The 7,671-nt window shown below is 49.2% G+C and overlaps 2 non-coding genes and 1 pseudogene across 2 annotated transcripts; all 3 read right to left on the bottom strand.

Moving 5' to 3' along the window:
• LOC148271058 (large subunit ribosomal RNA) lies at positions 1-1,223 on the bottom strand (annotated as a pseudogene; the record flags this gene model as incomplete).
• Positions 1,224-1,547: 324 nt separating this feature from the next.
• On the bottom strand, positions 1,548-1,709 carry LOC148271057 (5.8S ribosomal RNA). The gene has a single exon (XR_015825214.1). It is a non-coding gene; the product is annotated as a 5.8S ribosomal RNA (ribosomal RNA).
• Positions 1,710-1,995: 286 nt separating this feature from the next.
• LOC148271056 (small subunit ribosomal RNA) lies at positions 1,996-3,935 on the bottom strand. Its single transcript, XR_015825216.1, has one exon. It is a non-coding gene; the product is annotated as a small subunit ribosomal RNA (ribosomal RNA).
• Between the last annotated feature and the right edge of the window lie 3,736 nt (positions 3,936-7,671).

Below are 7,671 nucleotides of genomic sequence, written 5' to 3'. Positions count from 1 at the left end.
TATACCCAGTTCGGACGATCGATTTGCACGTCAGAATCGCTTCGGTCCTCCATCAGGGTTTCCCCTGACTTCGACCTGACCAGGCATAGTTCACCATCTTTCGGGTCCCAGCGTGTACGCTCTCAGTGCGTCTCGATAATCGCACGGGGGCTTTCTCGAAACGCCTCGGGAATGCGGCGGGGCGTCTGACGACGCCCGCGCATCTTCCCTGCGGCCGGCTCGAGGCCGACCTTTCACTTTCATTTCGCCTCTGGGTTTATCAGTGTTCCCAATGACTCGCGCACATGCTAGACTCCTTGGTCCGTGTTTCAAGACGGGTCCTGTGAGTGCCCAAAACAAAACCACCGCCGACCGGGACGCGTCCCGTCCGAGAGCGCGCCACTAGCCACGGACATCCGAAACGCGACACCCGCGACGCACTGGGCGCCGGGGGCCACGAGAAGGAAGCCGCTGTGACGCGACGGACGCCCTCCGAAGGGGCGGACGCGATCCTCGTTCTCTACCGTCGCTTTAAAACTCGCCCCGGCCGTGGACGCCGCGGCTCCGCCCCGCGGAGCGAGGCGGGACAGCCGCACGGCGCATTCGACCGAGGCGCAACGGGTCGCGGTGTTATACTGAGAGAGAAGTGCACGCGCTCCGGGAGCCCGGCTGCGCACCCGGACACCCCCCGCCCCGACAACGAGTGCCGAAGGGCGGAGGTGTGCGCCGGGACGCGGGCTCCGACGGAAGACACGATGAATCTCTCCGTTCGCTCGTTTGAGTTCCACAGGTTTACCCCTGAACGGTTTCACGTACTCTTTAACTCTCTCTTCAAAGTTCTTTTCAACTTTCCCTCACGGTACTTGTTCGCTATCGGTCTCGTGGTAGTATTTAGCCTTAGATGGAGTTTACCACCCACTTAGGGCTGCACTCTCAAGCAACCCGACTCTGGGGAGAGAGACCGTCGCGGCCGGCTACCGTCACCACGGGCCTGGCACCCTCTGCGGGTAAGCGGGCCCCGTTCAAGATGAACTTGGACAGGCAGCCGTGACTAATGACCGCGCGTGTATATATTACTCTCCTCCCTAACGCTACATTTCCCGGCGGCCCGCCTGGGCCGCAGGATTCAGCGCTGGGCTCTTCCCGTTTCGCTCGCCGCTACTCGGGGAATCCTCGTTAGTTTCTTTTCCTCCGCTTACTGATATGCTTAAGTTCGGCGGGTGATCTCTCCTGATTTGAGGTCGACAACAAAAAAAAATTCATATATATATATAAATATACATATATATGAATAATGTAAACGCTCTCCGGTTTCGCACGGTACCCGCGCGCGACGCAGAGCGCGAAGAAACGCCCCCGCGCGCCGGCCCGTGAGGACCGGCGGCGGGTTTCACAGCGTCGTCGCTAGCTCGAAAAGCGTCTCGGGGGGACCGAGAGAGCGCGCCAAGTCAAATTTGACCGGACGTCCGTCCGGCGCTCGCGCGCCGGCGGACGACAGACCGGCAACACTCTCGCCGAATCTTCTCTCCGAAGAGAGAAGACGGCGAAGTCTGGTCGCATTGTGTGCGCGACCCTCAAACAGGAGTGGTCCGTCGACAAACTAAGTCTTGCTCGGACCGCAATGTGCGTTCGAAATGTCGATGCTCATGTGTCCTGCAGTTCACACTCTGACGCGCATTTAGCTGCGTTCTTCATCGACCCACGAGCCGAGTGATCCGCCGTTCAGGGTAATAGTGTTTTATGATATATATATATATATATATATTGTTTATCGGTTGCGTTTTTTTTCTTTTTTCTCTATCGGAAAAAAAATTACATTTTTCACAGAATATAGCCGGACGCGGGAATCGGGCCGACAGACCCGCCTCCCGCGACACCGGCAGTCCGCGGTTCGCGGCGGCGCCCTAGGGCGAAATTCCGCCGCAGTGTTTGCTTATTTTGCGCTCTGCGCGTGTGTATAAATATATTTATACTATATAAAAGAATGAAAATTCATTTTATATTATATTTCACAGGAAATGATCCTTCCGCAGGTTCACCTACGGAAACCTTGTTACGACTTTTACTTCCTCTAAATGATCAAATTCGGTCAAACTTTCCGACGCGTCGGATGCCCGAGACGAGCTTCCGCGCACCAGTCCGAAGACCTCACCAAATCATCCATCGGTAGTAGCGACGGGCGGTGTGTACAAAGGGCAGGGACGCAATCAACGCGAGCTGGTGACTCGCTTTTACTAGGAATTCCTCGTTCATGGGGGAGAATTGCAAACCCCAATCCCTATCACGAAGGGGTTTCATCGGGTTACCCGGGCCGTTAGGCCAAGGAGGACACGCTGATCCCTTCAGTGTAGCGCGCGTGCGGCCCAGGACATCTAAGGGCATCACAGACCTGCTATTGCTCAATCTCGTGCGGCTATATATACCGCCGGTCCCTCTAAGAAGATTTTCATTGTACGCCGGTAGTGAAGACCGCGAAACACACTTCCGCGACGCGAACGCCGCAAGATGCGCGCCCGCGGACTCCTGTGATACCGGTTGCACGTCTATTTAATAGGCTAGAGTTACGTTCGTTACCGGAATTAACCTGACAAATCGCTCCACCAACTAAGAGCGGCCATGCACCACCACCCACCGAATCGAGAAAGAGCTGTTAATCCGTCAATCCTTCCAGTGTCCGGGCCTGGTGAGTTTTCCCGTGTTGAGTCGAATTAAGCCGCAGGCTCCACTCCTGGTGGTGCCCTTCCGTCAATTCCTTTAAGTTTCAGCTTTGCAACCATACTCCCCCCGGAGCCCGAAAGCTTTGGTTTCCCGGGAGCTGCCCACCGGGTTAAAATTATGAAACTTCGGCGGATCGCTGGCTGGCATCATTTATGGTTAGAACTACAGCGGTATCTAATCGCCTTCGAACCTCTAACTTTCGTTCTTGATTAATGAAAACACCTTTGGCAAATGCTTTCGCTTTAGTCCGTCTTGCGACGATCCAAGAATTTCACCTCTAACGTCGCAATACGAATGCCCCCAGTTGTCCCTATTAATCATTACCTCTGGTATCAGAAAGCCAACAAAACAGAACCGAGGTCCTATTCTATTATTCCATGCGTACAATATTCAGGCAAGTGTTAGCCCGCTTTGAGCACTCTAATTTGTTCAAAGTAAACAGCCGCGACGGCCCGCCTCGGCGCGCGGCCGCCCGCGAGGACGACCGCAACACACTGGCGGTGGACGCACCGGCGAGAAGCCCCGCAGACGTGCCTGTCGTACCGCATTCGGTAGACCGACACCGCAGGACACAATTTCAACTACGAGCTTTTTAACCGCAACAACTTTAGTATATGCTATTGGAGCTGGAATTACCGCGGCTGCTGGCACCAGACTTGCCCTCCAATGGATCCTCGTTAAAGGATTTAAAGTGTAATCATTCCGATCACGAGGCCTCGGACGAGTCCCGTATCGTTATTTTTCGTCACTACCTCCCCGTGCCGGGAGTGGGTAATTTGCGCGCCTGCTGCCTTCCGTGGATGTGGTAGCCGTTTCTCAGGCTCCCTCTCCGGAATCGAACCCTGATTCCCCGTTACCCGTGACAACCATGGTAGTCGCATAAACTACCATCGACAGTTGATAAGGCAGACATTTGAAAGATGCGTCGCCGGTGCTAGACCGTGCGATCAGCACAAAGTTATCTAGAATCATCTCGAATGGCGACGGACGGGGCGCGAACCCCGCCGCCGATTGGTTTTTGATCTAATAAAAGCATCCCTCCCGTTGCCGGTCAGGACCTCGTTTGCATGTATTAGCTCTAGAATTGCCACAGTTATCCAAGTAACTATGTACGATCTAAGGAACCAAAACTGATATATTGAGCCATTCGCGGTTTCACCTTAATTCGGCTTTTACTGAGACTTGCATGGCTTAGTCTTTGAGACAAGCATATGATTACTGGCAGGATCAACCAGGGAGCTGTTCATTTCTATATCGCTCCAGGATACGAAGGGCGTCTGAGGCGCGACGGAGTCACCCGCCGCGACACGCTCTTTATGTTCGCACCTATATAACTCACATTCTCGCTCGCTCGAGTTTGCACTCTCGCGATTCACGAGTCTGTTCGTTTTACTTTTAAATTCACTTTTTAACAAGTGAACGCTGGACCTGACGAGACGGACCACATGGATCTTCTCTTTGGCCAAAAATTTAATTCCCTTTCGTCAAATATTAACGTACGAGAGCGCACGCCTTCGGCGCGGCAATAGTGGGGACGTGGATTAGAATCCTACGACCGTTCTCGTTTTTGTTCACGGTGTTCTCTGCTTGCGCGGAACTCCAGAGTTTGTAACACGGGCGAAGTGCAATGCTCGCTCAGCCGCACAAAGGAGCTGAACGGCCACACGACGTTGATTTTCGCAAATGTAAAGCCGGCGCGGCATATCGGCCGCCGCAATGTGCGAACGCGGTGAAAAATGTATTTTAGCTAACGCCATGAGAGACGCGCATAATATACGTACGGCGACGGGTGTCGGCGTCTCGCACGCCGGGCCGCCAGCCATGCGGGGAGCCTACGCGCGTTTCAGGCGAAACGTAAATGAGCCGATGGGTAAAACGCGCGGTACGGTCGGGACTTGGCAAATTCTGCGAGATGATTTTATTTTTTCTTTTCTTTTTTCGTTTGAGAAGACGAATATGGAAAGAGATTATGATTGAAAAATTAGACTTATAATTTGGGTAGGAAATATTTTTGTTTTTTTTTTTTTTATTTTCTTTTTTTTATTTTTTTTTTTATTTCACATTCACATTTGGATCGGAAGGAGGGACGAAATAAAAATCGGCGGGGGTGCATTTCGGATCGTCGCTCAGTGAAGTAAACGAAAAATTTAAGTTTCACGCGGAGCGCGCTCGCGGCCGCCGCGAGACGTCTCGCCGGGAGGGGGCCTCGTTCTCGCATTAAAACTCGGCGAGAGGGTATAAAATATTTCTAAGTTTTTTTGTTTTTTTTTTTTTTTTTTAATTTCACATTCACTTTCGAATCGGAAGGAGGAACGAAATAAAAATCGGCGGGGGTGCATTTCGGATCGTCGCTCGGTGGAAATATTCGATAAACGAAAAATTTAAGTTTCACGCGGAGCGCGCTCGCGACCGCCGCGAGACGTCTCGCCGGGAGGGGGCCTCGTTCTCGCATTAAAACTCGGCGAGAGGGTATAAAATATTTCTAAGTTTTTTTGTTTTTTTTTTTTTTTTTAATTTCACATTCACTTTTGAATCGGAAGGAGGAACGAAATAAAAATCGGCGGGGGTGCATTTCGGATCGTCGCTCAGTGAAGTAAACGAAAAATTTAAGTTTCACGCGGAGCGCGCTCGCGACCGCCGCGAGACGTCTCGCCGGGAGGGGGCCTCGTTCTCGCATTAAAACTCGGCGAGAGGGTATAAAATATTTCTAAGTTTTTTTGTTTTTTTTTTTTTTTTTAATTTCACATTCACTTTTGAATCGGAAGGAGGAACGAAATAAAAATCGGCGGGGGTGCATTTCGGATCGTCGCTCGGTGGAAATATTCGATAAACGAAAAATTTAAGTTTCACGCGGAGCGCGCTCGCGACCGCCGCGAGACGTCTCGCCGGGAGGGGGCCTCGTTCTCGCATTAAAACTCGGCGAGAGGGTATAAATTATTTCTAAGTTTTAATTTTTTTTTTTTTTTTTTAATTTCACATTCACTTTCGAATCGGAAGGAGGAACGAAATAAAAATCGGCGGGGGTGCATTTCGGATCGTCGCTCGGTGGAAATATTCGATAAACGAAAAATTTAAGTTTCACGCGGAGCGCGCTCGCGACCGCCGCGAGACGTCTCGCCGGGAGGGGGCCTCGTTCTCGCATTAAAACTCGGCGAGAGGGTATAAATTATTTCTAAGTTTTAATTTTTTTTTTTTTTTTTTAATTTCACATTCACTCTTGAATCGGAAGGAGGAACGAAATAAAAATCGGCGGGGGTGCATTTCGGATCGTCGCTCGGTGGAAATATTCGATAAACGAAAAATTTAAGTTGCACGCGGAGCGCGCTCGCGACCGCCGCGAGACGTCTCGCCGGGAGGGGGCCTCGTTCTCGCATTAAAACTCGGCGAGAGGGTATAAATTATTTCTAAGTTTTTTTTTTTTTTTTTTTTTTTTAATTTCACATTCACTTTCGAATCGGAAGGAGGAACGAAATAAAAATCGGCGGGGGTGCATTTCGGATCGTCGCTCGGTGGAAATATTCGATAAACGAAAAATTTAAGTTTCACGCGGAGCGCGCTCGCGACCGCCGCGAGACGTCTCGCCGGGAGGGGGCCTCGTTCTCGCATTAAAACTCGGCGAGAGGGTATAAAATATTTCTAAGTTTTTTTGTTTTTTTTTTTTTTTTTTAATTTCACATTCACTTTCGAATCGGAAGGAGGAACGAAATAAAAATCGGCGGGGGTGCATTTCGGATCGTCGCTCGGTGGAAATATTCGATAAACGAAAAATTTAAGTTTCACGCGGAGCGCGCTCGCGACCGCCGCGAGACGTCTCGCCGGGAGGGGGCCTCGTTCTCGCATTAAAACTCGGCGAGAGGGTATAAATTATTTCTAAGTTTTAATTTTTTTTTTTTTTTTTAATTTCACATTCACTTTCGAATCGGAAGGAGGAACGAAATAAAAATCGGCGGGGGTGCATTTCGGATCGTCGCTCAGTGAAGTAAACGAAAAATTTAAGTTTCACGCGGAGCGCGCTCGCGACCGCCGCGAGACGTCTCGCCGGGAGGGGGCCTCGTTCTCGCATTAAAACTCGGCGAGAGGGTATAAAATATTTCTAAGTTTTTTTGTTTTTTTTTTTTTTTTTAATTTCACATTCACTTTTGAATCGGAAGGAGGAACGAAATAAAAATCGACGGGGGTGCATTTCGGATCGTCGCTCAGTGAAGTAAACGAAAAATTTAAGTTTCACGCGGAGCGCGCTCGCGACCGCCGCGAGACGTCTCGCCGGGAGGGGGCCTCGTTCTCGCATTAAAACTCGGCGAGAGGGTATAAATTATTTCTAAGTTTTTTTTTTTTTTTTTTTTTTTAATTTCACATTCACTTTCGAATCGGAAGGAGGAACGAAATAAAAATCGGCGGGGGTGCATTTCGGATCGTCGCTCGGTGGAAATATTCGATAAACGAAAAATTTAAGTTTCACGCGGAGCGCGCTCGCGACCGCCGCGAGACGTCTCGCCGGGAGGGGGCCTCGTTCTCGCATTAAAACTCGGCGAGAGGGTATAAATTATTTCCATGTTTATTATTATTTAGTTTATGAATTATTCATTTATTTATTAGGGCTATGTATAGCGTGTGAGCTCGCCAATATATGGCAGTAAAATTTTTATTGTCTTTGAATTTCCTAGAGTTTTAACCATCGAAAAAAAAGAAGATTGCAAATAAAATCAACAGACAATGGAAATTTGATGTGTATTATTTTAATAGATTGTTTATAACAGAAAAATACATAGAGAAATATGCATTTTTATTTTTTGTAATAAAAACATAAAATTTCCATTGTCTGTTGATTTTATTTGCAATCTTCTTTTTTTTCGATGGTTAAAACTCTAGGAAATTCAAAGACAATAAAAATTTTACTGTCATATATTGGCGAGCTCACGGGCTATACTTACGCCATTTATTATTATTAGTTATTATTTATATCAGCTGGTCTCC

This window comes from Micrasema longulum, unplaced genomic scaffold (genome assembly GCF_059751315.1).
Source record: "Micrasema longulum isolate JH-2025_06_02 unplaced genomic scaffold, ASM5975131v1 h1tg003139l, whole genome shotgun sequence".
In the NCBI taxonomy this organism is placed as follows: Eukaryota; Metazoa; Arthropoda; class Insecta; order Trichoptera; family Brachycentridae; genus Micrasema; species Micrasema longulum.
Note: the sequence above shows the minus strand (reverse complement) of the source record. Positions and strands in the feature narration are given on the sequence as shown.